The sequence below is a fragment of the Strigops habroptila genome, chromosome 1 (genome assembly GCF_004027225.2).
Source record: "Strigops habroptila isolate Jane chromosome 1, bStrHab1.2.pri, whole genome shotgun sequence".
NCBI lineage: Eukaryota > Metazoa > Chordata > Aves > Psittaciformes > Psittacidae > Strigops > Strigops habroptila.
This window is the reverse complement of record NC_044277.2, coordinates 149,165,798-149,177,855: the sequence shown is the minus strand read 5'-3', so window position 1 is coordinate 149,177,855 and position 12,058 is coordinate 149,165,798. Positions and strand designations below refer to the sequence as shown.

At 42.3% G+C, this 12,058-nt stretch overlaps 1 protein-coding gene across 5 annotated transcripts in view; it reads right to left on the bottom strand.

The window, feature by feature from the left end:
- GLI3 (GLI family zinc finger 3) overlaps positions 1-12,058 on the bottom strand; it is a 206,573-nt gene that overhangs the window by 142,789 nt on the left and 51,726 nt on the right. The window contains exon 1 of one of the 5 annotated variants that reach the window (XM_030488494.1): positions 1,615-1,671. The exons of the other annotated variants lie outside the window; for them this stretch is intronic. The gene's annotated coding sequence lies outside the window, so the exon portion shown is untranslated. Of the gene's footprint in view, positions 1-1,614; positions 1,672-12,058 lie in introns of those variants that run through there. 5 annotated transcript variants of the gene reach the window in all.

The window sequence follows — 12,058 nt, the reverse complement described above, 5'->3', positions numbered from 1 at the left end:
TAGTGACTGCTGTGGAACAAGCTCATTTTCCAAATTGCTGAATGAAATTCAAAACCTACTTTCAGTAACTTTGAAACTAAAGGAAAAATGTGTTTTGTTTTAATAAGCTCTTCTTTTTTTCTGGTTCCTCAAGGAAAAAAGACCAATGAAATAAAAAAGCAGTATTTTTACATCTACATCAACCATCTCTCTCCCCATTAAGAAATTACCGGTGTGTGATGTTAGAAGTTAAACCGTTTTTGTTTGCCTTTTAAAAGCTCCCACAGCAGGATTTAAGTAAACAGGATTATTTCTGCAATAAGAAGGTATATTCAACGGCCAAACATCTCACTAACTTCATGCTCCGCACCGCTGAGCTGCTTTTGATAGTGGGTAGATGAGAAACTTGACAGCACCCATCCTGGGGGACACGAGCAGGCAAGCGGTTTGCAGGAGCTCCCCAAGTGGGAAACTCCTCTTGCAATAACTAACGCTGCCGACTCTCCGCAGGGCAGGCGAGCCACTCCAGCGCACCAAAAGGCACAAGCTGTCTAATCTTGTTCTGTTTCAGCTGAATCATTCAATAGAGTGTTCAGAGTAAGTGCGGGCGAGCCGCGCCAGGCCAAATTATTGACAGAAACATACTGCCCACCATGGCAACAAGTGGGACTCTGCAGCAAAAGCATCAGCAAACAGCCTGCTTCTCCGGCGGCATCTGCCAAATGGGGTTTACAGCCAAATACACAACAACTGTTACTGCTCTCCGCTCATATTTTAGAAGTGGCCAGCTTTAGGGTCAAAAGAAACATCCTATTTATTAAAGCCTTGCAGAGAGAAGAATGCCCAAGTTAAAGGGCCTGATCCTCCCTCGTATCTCCATCTGCTTCCTGCTGGTGCGACCCCACCAACTCCAGCATAAGCTCATTCCACTTCGTGCGGGTGTAAGAGAGGGGTTAAACCAGAAAAGAAAAGAGTAATCAGGCCCCAAGAGCCATCTGCATAAGCTTCTCTTTCTTCACGTACACCCTATGCTGTGTTAACAAGCCAGAAGCGAGACACGTTACAAGTGCCCAGCCTGGAGCGATCACGTTAATCCAAGATGCTCCCATCCACTGAGAAATTCCTGATTTAGCCCTGCTCTTCTGATCAGAAGCAGTTTATCACAAGTGCTGAGCACCAAGAAGCCCCTCATTTAATCATCAAGCTTCTTCAGAAAACTCACACTGGACAGCAAACACACTTTTAACTGCCAAGCTAGTTTACCTAGAAGATCAAAAGTTGGGACAGACCAAAACCTAATGCAGAAATCCATTAAACTTTCTTCCCCTGTTAAACTGAGGTTTGTCTTTTTTTACTGTAGACCGAGACAAAGTAGAAGCTTTTTTACCTTAAACCTTCTGAAGTCAGCAACTGAAAAAGTTGAAATCTATTGATACACCACACAAAAAACCCATCAGTCTCACCACGCTCCAGAGAGACCCCTGCTTAAGCAAGCCAACGCCTCCCAGTTAAATCTATCCACGTATGAAGTTTGAGCGCTGCATTCCTGCAAGCAACTCGGAGAGCATTATTACTGTGTCCTGAGCAATCTGCCGACACACCTGGGCTGGGTAAGAGAAAAGACAAGGTACTTACAACTCAGTCCAAGAGACCCTGGCTGATGCTCCCCTCCAAGCTCTTCTCTTGACCAAGTTTCTCTGGCTACCAGGACGTGGGCATTCCTCCTTCTCTTTCTGTCTGTCTCTCTCTCTCCCTTCCCCCCCACTCTGAGGCAGTGCTTCTCCCATTAGAGGAATTAAAAGTGGTTGGTGCCATGCTAAATTTAACAAGCTCATTAGTATTCTTCCTGTGTGCTTCCTAGTGAACTCTCCCTATTCAAGCAGCTCTCTCTAGCTGAGGGGTCAGGCGGCTAATCATTAAATCAAACTAATGTCACCCTATCACAATCGGCCTAAGAGAAGGAGGGTTTATTATTTCAGTTTATGCTAAATAAACGGTTTTACAAATGGTCTCCAAGCAAGGTCAACAGCAGCTTCAATTACAAGACAAACTTAACAAGAGTTGCTATAAACCAAGTGCTCCATATTGACCTAAGCACAAGCTCGGCTCCGCATATTGCCACTAGCAGGATTGTACAGGAATGCATATTGTAAAATAAAGGAAAGGGTAATCTTTTCTTTGCCAGAATTTGTGACTGCACAGAGACTGCTCATTCACCTCTCCCCAACCAGCTTGCTGCTCAGCTCAATTCACCCCACACAAAGGCTGAAGACCAGACCTCAATGGACCGAGTGAAACATGTTCAAAACTAGGCTCTCTATTGTGACTGAATTTCTTAACATCTTTTCAAAAAGCGGAGAATGCCTTGAGGCTAAAGGAAGAAACAGGCTAATGGTGAATTGGGAATACTGAGCAAATTTCAGAGCCCTTTCCTCCTAGCTTTTGAGGTTGAAAGCAAGCTCTTTCCTTTCAAGTTTCAAAGTCCTTTTTCCTCCCGCAGTGTCACAGAAGGATTTGAAAAGAAGGTAATTGTGCTCACAGTCCCCCTGATCAGAGCTTACGTCCTATTTCTGGTATTTCAGAATACTTCTTGCAATAATGGTGCATATAGCTCAATCCCTTAACCGTCCTGCACTCTGCAATTGCTCATTAAATGAACAATTGCTGGTATAAAATGCCTTTTATGTTCAAGGTCTGGATATAAGATAAGCATTCTAGTACTCTAAATTTGGTTTACTAAGGAAACTCTCCATCATTAAATTACAAAACTGAAGTCAGAATATCAGTCTTTCCCAGAAAAGTAGCATTTTAGGTTGCTGTGAGGCAGAAGGAAAGGGGGGGGTGCGGAATGTAAAAAAGACTGACTACTTAGATTCTTAATGGAATAGATACCTAAGTAAGAAAGCAATTTCCCTTACTTAAGCTTAAGAAGGTCTAAGTTTGAGACTTGGTATTTTCTTCCTCAAAACAATGCAACAGAGCAACTGCCAGGCTCATTTGGACATGTCTATCTGCACCTTCCCTCATACACACGCTGATCACTACTCTCTGGCCACCTTAAGAGCAAAGCAGGAGGAAACACATTTGTAGGACTGCAACTGCCTTTAAAAACAGTGCATGTTGTAACCAAAGTTTTGGTTTGGGTGGGTACAGTAGTTTAAATTGGGCACTCTTGGTCCCAAGTTTGTTATTTTCCTGCATTTGGAGCAACTGCACATGAAGTACATACTCTGGGAACGCTAACAGATACGAACGACAATGCTCATAACTGCTTTTAAAAATAGACTCCACTCATATGAGAGGCTACAAAATCTGTTAGATAACAAGTACAGTACTCACTTTATTTGCAATGCTTAAGCATACCTTATACAGGACTTTTGTGCTTATAAATAGCATACATTATCTGAGCTCACCATTGAAAACGTATAGATTTATATTCCCCATTTGTAATGGATTTTCAGCTTAGTTATTTTCCCATTACCATATGTATAGTATTTTCCAGGAACTGATTTGTGACCTTTGGAATATGAATACACAGCTCTTTCCTGGGTTTTTTTGTTTGTTTGAGAAACCTGTTATAAGCTTTTGTTTGTCATCTTTAACTTTCACTGGAAGAAAAAGGATTTATCAAGGAGGCAGCAAGCAGACCCAATCCCAACAATACCTACGTAATACTCCACACCCCCCCATTATTTTCCACAAATGAGATAAGTTCTTTTGCTGCATCTACAGCAAAACTCAATTCAGTCCATTTTTTTGGAAGTCCAGAGGAAGCCAGAACACAATGCATCAATGCAGCTCCCATGACTTGTGAAACAGAGCCTGATCCTGCACTTCTCCGGGTCAATGGCAGAGCTCCCACCGACCTGAAGAAGACAAGACTGGGCCTGTACAATGCTTGCACTGCTCCAACACTAAGTCAGCAACGCATCGCTATCAGCAGAACATGGCTTGCAGCCCATCCCAGCTGTGCACCTAACTCCTCCAAAACTGCTGGGGAACCTGCTAATGGTATGAAAGCAGCTTAAAATTCAGGTAGGCTTTTTCAGACACCTAGATCACAGAGCACCTTGTTAGTAGCAGTATCTTTACCTCAAATTATTGATTATCCCGATGAATTTACACTGCCTGGTGTCTCCCCAACTGCTCTCAACTAAAACCAAGTGGCTGAATTCAAACAGACTCACATGAAATTATGTAAAGTAAAACTACCTTTAGAAGTTTCACAAAAGCAAAGACCTACTGAATTTAACTGGGAGCCTGTATCTACAAACCCCAGCACCAGACCTGTAGGTAGATGCTAAAAAATTAACTTAAGCTAAAAAATAATCCTACTTGGGGAACACAAGAGAGCTACACACAAGGGCACAGAGTGCTCTGGAAATCTCCTTGTCAGTCCCAGGACTCTCGCCCTCAGAAGGCATGCAAGGAGGGCAAGGAGGCAGCACCAGGCTGCCTTGCACTTGATCCTACATTCACTGATCATGCAGGACATGGGGAGAAAAAGGAGTAATATTTGGGTATATGCCTGAAGTTACTGACCTGACGCTCGAGCCATCCCACCGACTTCAAGGACTCTAGACCAAGCTGCGGAAGCTGCTTTCTGCGAACCATATTCCCATGGTATCCTGTTGGCCAAGGATGCCTAGAGCCGCCCCGCTGAACAGCCAACCAGCTGGCCAGTGGAGCCTGAGCCCCTGCAATGCCCAGGGAAGCTGCAGTCCCAGGGAAGCTGATGGAGAGACTGATTCTCAGCAACCGCGAGGTCAGGCTCCGAAGAAGTGAGAGCCTCACTTCTGAACAAGCCCTCTCTCAGCCCGTTTCCACACAGGCTTTAAAATAACAAAAACAAACAATTTAAATCAAACCAGCTGAAACCCCTTTTCTCCCTTCCCAAGTTCACGGCTATGTGTTTCTCCCATGGCAGACAGTGGATTACTGCAGTGATACTTAACACCGCACGTGAGCGCAGCCCCCAGCACTCTGGTTTAGGTGTTAGTGACGGCACTGACTGCTGCAGGAGAAACACTAAACCCTGCACCCAGGTACCGAGCAGGTCGTGACTTTGAAGTTTACCTTCACGGAGCCTGCAAGGCCCAGATCCCACTTGCTTTACTCATACCATATTCCCAGGAAGTCTGAGAAACTACTCGTGAAAGTAAAGCAAGAGGGATTCACATCCAGCATCTGAAATACTCCGACCCTTGGGCACAAATGGTGTGTGCCTGGAAAACGTACTGGAGATATTTGTTAGCATGTAGATATTTGTTAGCCATATCATTAGCTTGATGAGAAAAGGACTCGTAGCACTAGAAGTGCTTTGTAGTTCCAGTGGACAAGAAAACAAAGAAAGCCCTAATGCAGAAAACATTTGAAGGTAAAATTAATTGGCAAAATAAACATGTAGCATGTGATTTCCCCTTTTAAATTTGCAGAACTATGAGGCAGGCGAAAACATCTCCCTTTCTTGCTGTAGTAAATTTCATGTTTTGATTTTGCTACCTGATGATTGGGAAACTCTCATGAGAAGAAAAGTACCTCTTGCAAGAACAATCTTACTTTTTCATTTCCCCTTTCGAAGAAAGTGTTCCACCTTAAAATCCAGCAAAGACTGCAAGTTACTGCACAACAGCCCGAGCAAACTACAACACTTGATCCGCATCTGCTGATCAGGGCTAAAACTCAAGCTTTGCACTCTCAGACTATCTCCAGGATATTCTCTTCTCCAACATCCAGACTCTTCAAAGAGCCAGGAGGCCCAAATATAACTTAGAAAAAGCCGGCTATGGACATCAGGATCTGACTACTGACAGCCATTCCTCAGAAGGGAAAAGCTTCTCAGCCTCTTGCAAAACACTCAAAATGATCCTGATTTGAAAACATTATGAAGTTCCTTCCATTAGCCAGTTATTAGACTGTTAGTCACTGCTTACTTTGAGCAGGCTAATTAGTTACATCAAAGGCACTACAATAAATTCCCAGGAGGGGTTTGGGGGGGGGGAATGTATTTCTCAACCATCTAATAGTGCATTTATGCCTATCTGAGGGTAACTGCCTGATTTCACTCAGACACTGGGGGACATATTCTGTGCTGCTGCCACTTTCTACCAAGCCAGCAGCAACACTGGGCCTTAAAGCTGTTTTACGAAGCTGTTTGTAGCCTGATATAAATTTGGTTAGCCACACTTAGAAGCCACAAGAGCGAAGGAGGTGTTATAAACTCTTTGGTGCACCATCTCCCTCTAACACCTACAGCCCAGACACCTTGGCCTTGACAGAATAAACAAAATCTCTTTAGAGTTGTATACAGAGTTGATATTTATTCCCTTTTTCTTTCCATAGGTTCAAACTGCTGAACGCAATCACTGGCCAATCACTAAGTGATCTGCAACAACCCAGAGCCATGGCAACCCTTCAGTTTAGATGACAGATAATCACCTATTTCATTACAAAAATCTATTTATTGCTGCATCCTTTTGCACAGTTGCAGCAAGAGTCAGTGTTTCCATCATAGCCTTGTACTTGTGGCCTCTCAAGCATACCAGTTTAAAAATAAGTTATGGGTCACTCTGCCCTGATTTAGTGGCTGCAATCTCAGCTGTGAACAATGATTTCATCAAGGTCTCAGGGCAAAATCTGAATGGCATATAAAGTTTTTCCATCTACAGATGTGTATGTATTTCTCCACACACAGAAGTATACATGTGGTCACATGCACTCACAAATTAAGCTCCACCTTACATTCCATGAAATCCAACCTATTGCAAGTGAGACTTTGCGTGATACATGGATGTCTGCATGTAAGTGTCCACACAGGCATGCTGGATACCTGAACACAGAAATGAGACTTTTCACATTCCTCATCCATAATCTAAGCAATTCAGGAGAAGGCAGCTGCAAAACAAATGCAAGACTTAACAGGAAAGGATGTTTTCGAGCAAAGAAAAAACCTCCCCAGAAAACTCTTAAGTGCTGTACACCAAAGGATTTGGTGTTTTGAATGAGCTTCTGGACTTAGTGCATTAGTTAGAAAGTGCAGAGCTACTAATCCACAGATATCTTCAAATACTCCTTTTATCAACACTGCTCCTTCAAGAATGTGGTATCCTGAGAATCCCGAACCTGATGCCATCTGTTTAACTACTCAGCAGATGCAGTAAGTGTTGAAGTTCAGAGGATGTCTTCCCTGCCTGGAGACACCTCCTTTAAGGAAAGAGGAAAGTCTCTCCTTAGGCCTTAAAAAGTTTTTGACCAACCTAGTTCTTCCCCTTCCAATCACTTTCTTCTCAGTTTTTTCCACTAAAGAAGATACGCAAGCTCTGGCAGAGATGCATACTGCCATACTACCTGACATAGTTACTGTCTTCCCATTCCCATCATCAGAAATACTACTGCCAGCCACAAGCAGTGCCTCTCTCCTCCCTTCTTCACTTCCACAGCCAGGCTTTCCAGCCTCTGGCTGGGTCTGTCAGCCTCTCCTGCTGTATATGAGAGAGGCAAGAAAGCCTGAGTAAGACCAGCTTTTCCCAACTTCTCAACACAACCCCACAGCAGAAGGAACCACATGCCAACGGGATCATTTTATGAATTAAACCAAGTAATGGTTAATACTTTCTGTTGAGTTCTAGGGATGAGCAAAACTGGTTTTGAGACTTCACTTTGACTACTTCTGTATTTGTCTTTCTAACTTTAATGCTATACAACAGATTTTAGAAGACACTGGAGTATTGCCACAAGCTTTTAACAATCAACCACATGCAGGTACTTAAGTGCTTATAACTGTCTTAAGCAATATTACAGATTTCCGTGGATCATTGCGCAATGGGCACCTGAGATCAGAGAGACAGCCAAGTTAGAAAAACACTCACATGTTCAGAAAGTGTCAGAACAATTTCGTTAGAAGAGCACCCTCTCTTCCTGCACTATGAGCCGTGGCAGCCCAAAAAGAGCATTCCTAACTTGTTAATCATATTTTGATGGCTTTGTCCATACACAATCTGGCAAAAGGAGATTTCAATGTTTCCTTCTTATTTTTTCCTTCTTATTTTTGCCTACCTAGATTTTCAGGCAACATTCGTTTCATAGAAAAATAAACTAAGCTTCATTCCTCCCCCCCAAAAAAAATAAGCATGATTTGTATGGGAAGGAGGTTGGGGAAGGAAAAGGGAACCACCTGAAAAGTTCACTTGGCTATATACAAACAAGCAAACTAAATAAATCACTGCACCCTGCCCAGGAGTATAATCACTTCTGTGTGCTGAGAAAGAATGCAGAACTGTTGCCAGTAAATAAGGATCCATTCCAATCCAGAAAGTATTCCAACAACAAAAGAGAATTACCAAATTTTACTGAAAAAGAAGCCTACTTTTAAAAACAAAATAGGACTCATACTGCTATGAATTCTAAGTGTGCTACAGACTTTTTCCCATCGTGGCAGAGTCAAAACTAAAAGCTATTTTCCTTCATTTCTGTTAATAAATTGTGTGATAAAAAGGTGCAACAACATTACACTGAACAAAAGTGAGGCAAAACCCCCAAAACTCATGTCAGAAAAGGGCTTCCTCTTGAAAAACAAAGAGGACACAACATTTTTTAAAGGAAAGCTCAATCCCCACATGCATTTCACACACAACTGTCATGAGGGACTGAACCTCCAAATTCTTGCACGAGTAAAACTGCTATGGGAGAATTCGCAGCATGCTCTGGTCTTGAAGATCCTTCTGCTCCTCGGATCTCACCCTAGTCCTCCATAAGCCACTTCTCACAACTCTGTCTTCTTCACTCACCAAGTAGGAAACCAGTTACTGGTATTTTACCCAAGAGAATAAGTAATTTCATACAGCAAATAAGCATGGCAATGATGGAAGGATTCAAGGTCCATTTGATTTATATACAGAAACATCCAGCTAGATCTGAAGGCAGAATATGTTGAACAGTCAACCCAAAGCTGCCCTACAAATCACCCAGTTTAAGTGTTCCAATTCTGCAGAACACAGCATGCCTCCCATTTCCGTTATGTAAAATATCTGTCCACAACTTGCACAACTTCTCCACAAATACTATTGACTAATAACCATTTACCACGTCTCTCTGCAAGGAAGGAAAAGGAAAAACAAAGAGACATATCAGAAGAAACAAATCAACCTTTGAAGTGTTATTGCCTCAAATTCATGATGACCACCCCATTCAACCCTCCCGCCTGTTAGATCATTAGCAGAGAAATCTTGCCCAACACACAGTTTCCCCCTCCTCATCTATAAAGTACCTTAAGTTCTGAATGATGGCTGCCTGAAAAGAACTGAATAACAGCAGTGGACTTGATTTACCAGTGTCCTCTACAGACTATTAAGTACTTGAAGAAGCTCATTTCCAAATAGGGGCCGTGTTCTTTCTTCCCCAGTGCAAGACAAAAGGTTCATCTTGCCCACACCAATGAGAACTCACTTTATGCCTTTATAGAGAAAGCATAGTCTGAAATTATAACACAGATATCTCATCATACTGCCTAATCTTTCATATTAAGAGTACTACTTCTGTGCTAATCTCATTTTTTGGACTAGGTTTACCACCAGTCTTCTAAATGTTGAATAACAGCAGAAGATAACCTGTAGCCTAAACACGTTAAGGTATTTCTACAGTTATTCATGACAATGTCGTCAACTATGCCACTTGTGTATTAACATACCCTCCTTGCAGAGAGTGTGAGATTTAATACATCTGTTCTATAAAATTCAATTAGCCTTTTTAGATGCATCACAATTGTAACATCAAAACCAGCCAGCTCTAAAGAAGAAATTCCCATTAGAAAATGCTGGAGTTTCATAGCAAAAAGACTGACAGTGCACAGCCTTCTCACAGCAGAATACATATTAGGCTTGCTTGTTGCAACTCCTTTCTAAAGACTAGAAAAGAAATTCTTTTCCAGAGCAGTAAGGTTACCTCTGCCAGCTGCACTGAACTACGTACTTCCCTCCTTTTGGGTCTTATCTTCAAAAATCACGGAAACAAAGATGTAAACTTGGACATTAAAGAGCGTTAACATCAAAGTACATGTGCTACTTTTGATATTAACCAAAGCCTGGAACCAGCAATCCAACTGGCACAAATCAAGGGTGTCTATGTAATTTCAGAAACAGCTGAACCAAGCTCTCTGCCATGGCCTGCATTTGCTCACCGACTTTTCAAAGCACAGTGTTGCTGTATGTTTTCACAACTAGCTGCCCATCAAGCAAGCAGCAGGAATCCAAGTTCACTTCTTGGCACCTTCACAATTCGTCTCCCCACATTTCTGAACACATGAAGCCTTCTATTTGTTTCTGTTCCTTTAACAATTTTTTTTTATTACTAAATGTTAACATCTCCATCCAGAGCAATTCCCTCAGACTGGGGCAAACCATGGCCTGTGTAACATCACTGCCCTTTGGTTTACATAGAATTTACTGCATAACTCAAGTTAAGTGGAAAAAGGAATATACAAGTGCATGAATAAATTATGTAAACAGATGCCAATAATATACTTGAAGACTATCTCACCTATCACCCTCCATCCTCCCCCCATCCCACCACATGTATCACTCCTGAGTCTGCATATCCCAACACAGCTTCAAATTTTCCCATCAAAAGAGTCAAGTTAGAAAGAATATTTATTCTCTCCTAACCTTCACCATTACCAATTAAAACCTGGGGGTCTGTCAGCATTCCCACACACCTCCCCTTGCTCTTCAAGACAGTTCTGATGCCATCTTCGTAACTCGGATTCAGATTTGTCTGGGCTTGAATTTAAAAGCATGGCTGTAACAAATGGCCAGCTAACACACTCAAGCAAACATGACTCCTGCAGAAAAGACAGTGCAAAACATGCAGGTGAATGGCTGGACAACACTTTGATTTTAAAACTTTTCCTTATGCTTTCACCTACCTGCTTAGTTCACATTGAAGTCTATGCAAGACTCAGAACATGTTGGCTCACAAGATGTCATACAACTTTAGCCAGGACAACGCATTACAGCTTCAACTAGTGTAGCTTATGCACCTCAAGTTACAAATGTAAACTTCAGCATAAATGTTTCCAAAGGAAACAAGACTAAATAGCAGATACCAAGGGAAGGCAGAAAGTTTGGTACCAACTCTCTATAGCTTTCAAACCCACCGATCAGATTAAGCCATTTTTGTCTGAGGCACAAGTTTCTATACTAGATTTCTACCAAAACAAGTCAAAAAATAAACAGCCAGGGGGAAAAGATGCTCTATTACCAACCTCCCTAACTCCACAGTTGCAGAATGATTTCTCTTCATCATACAAGAAAGTATTTAAGGAGCAAGGTGCAATAAGATCCTGCCAGGAGAAAAATCATTCATCAGAGCAAGCATCTTCTTAGACAGTAGAGAATCAAGACAGAAAGCCATGCCCTGGTGGAAACTCCCAGGACGGTCCATTTCTACTCCAAGCAGCTTTGTATTTTGAACAGAGCTGCTGATTAGGGATGTGACTCAGAGCAAGTTTCCAGGCTAAATCTTGTAACTTACAGCACCAGAACGCAACAGATTCACTGCTGTAGTGCGCAGAACCACAGGTATCTGGGTGATTAAGATGCCCATTGCATGACAGCAAGTTGTTGAGTACTCTGAGGACCAGTAGGCTGTCTTCCACAGTGCCTCCTCAACCACCAAGGAACAGAATACACAAGAATGCTTTCATACATCAGACAGGCTTGTTAGCCACTCCCAAAACTATAGACATGATGACAGTGACTGACTACAGTCTGTTTTGCCAGGCTGACCATAAAATCCATCACAAACTGGAAATTAAGAGGACTATACACTCTCCCCTCAACTCCTCAAGACAAGACCACTATTCACTTCAATGGAAGTTACAAGCAGGAAACAATGGCAGGACCAGTCCCAAAGGAAGCTGGGAACAAATTGCACCTTAGACCAATGAAATACCTATGGCCCAGCAAGTTGTCTCATTACTGAGTCACTAATTAAAGTTTTAATGGAACACAAGGAGTTTTCTAAATCATTAGTCAACAGAACGTAGTGTCAACAATATGGCTGAACAGGGAGACAGAGAAAAATC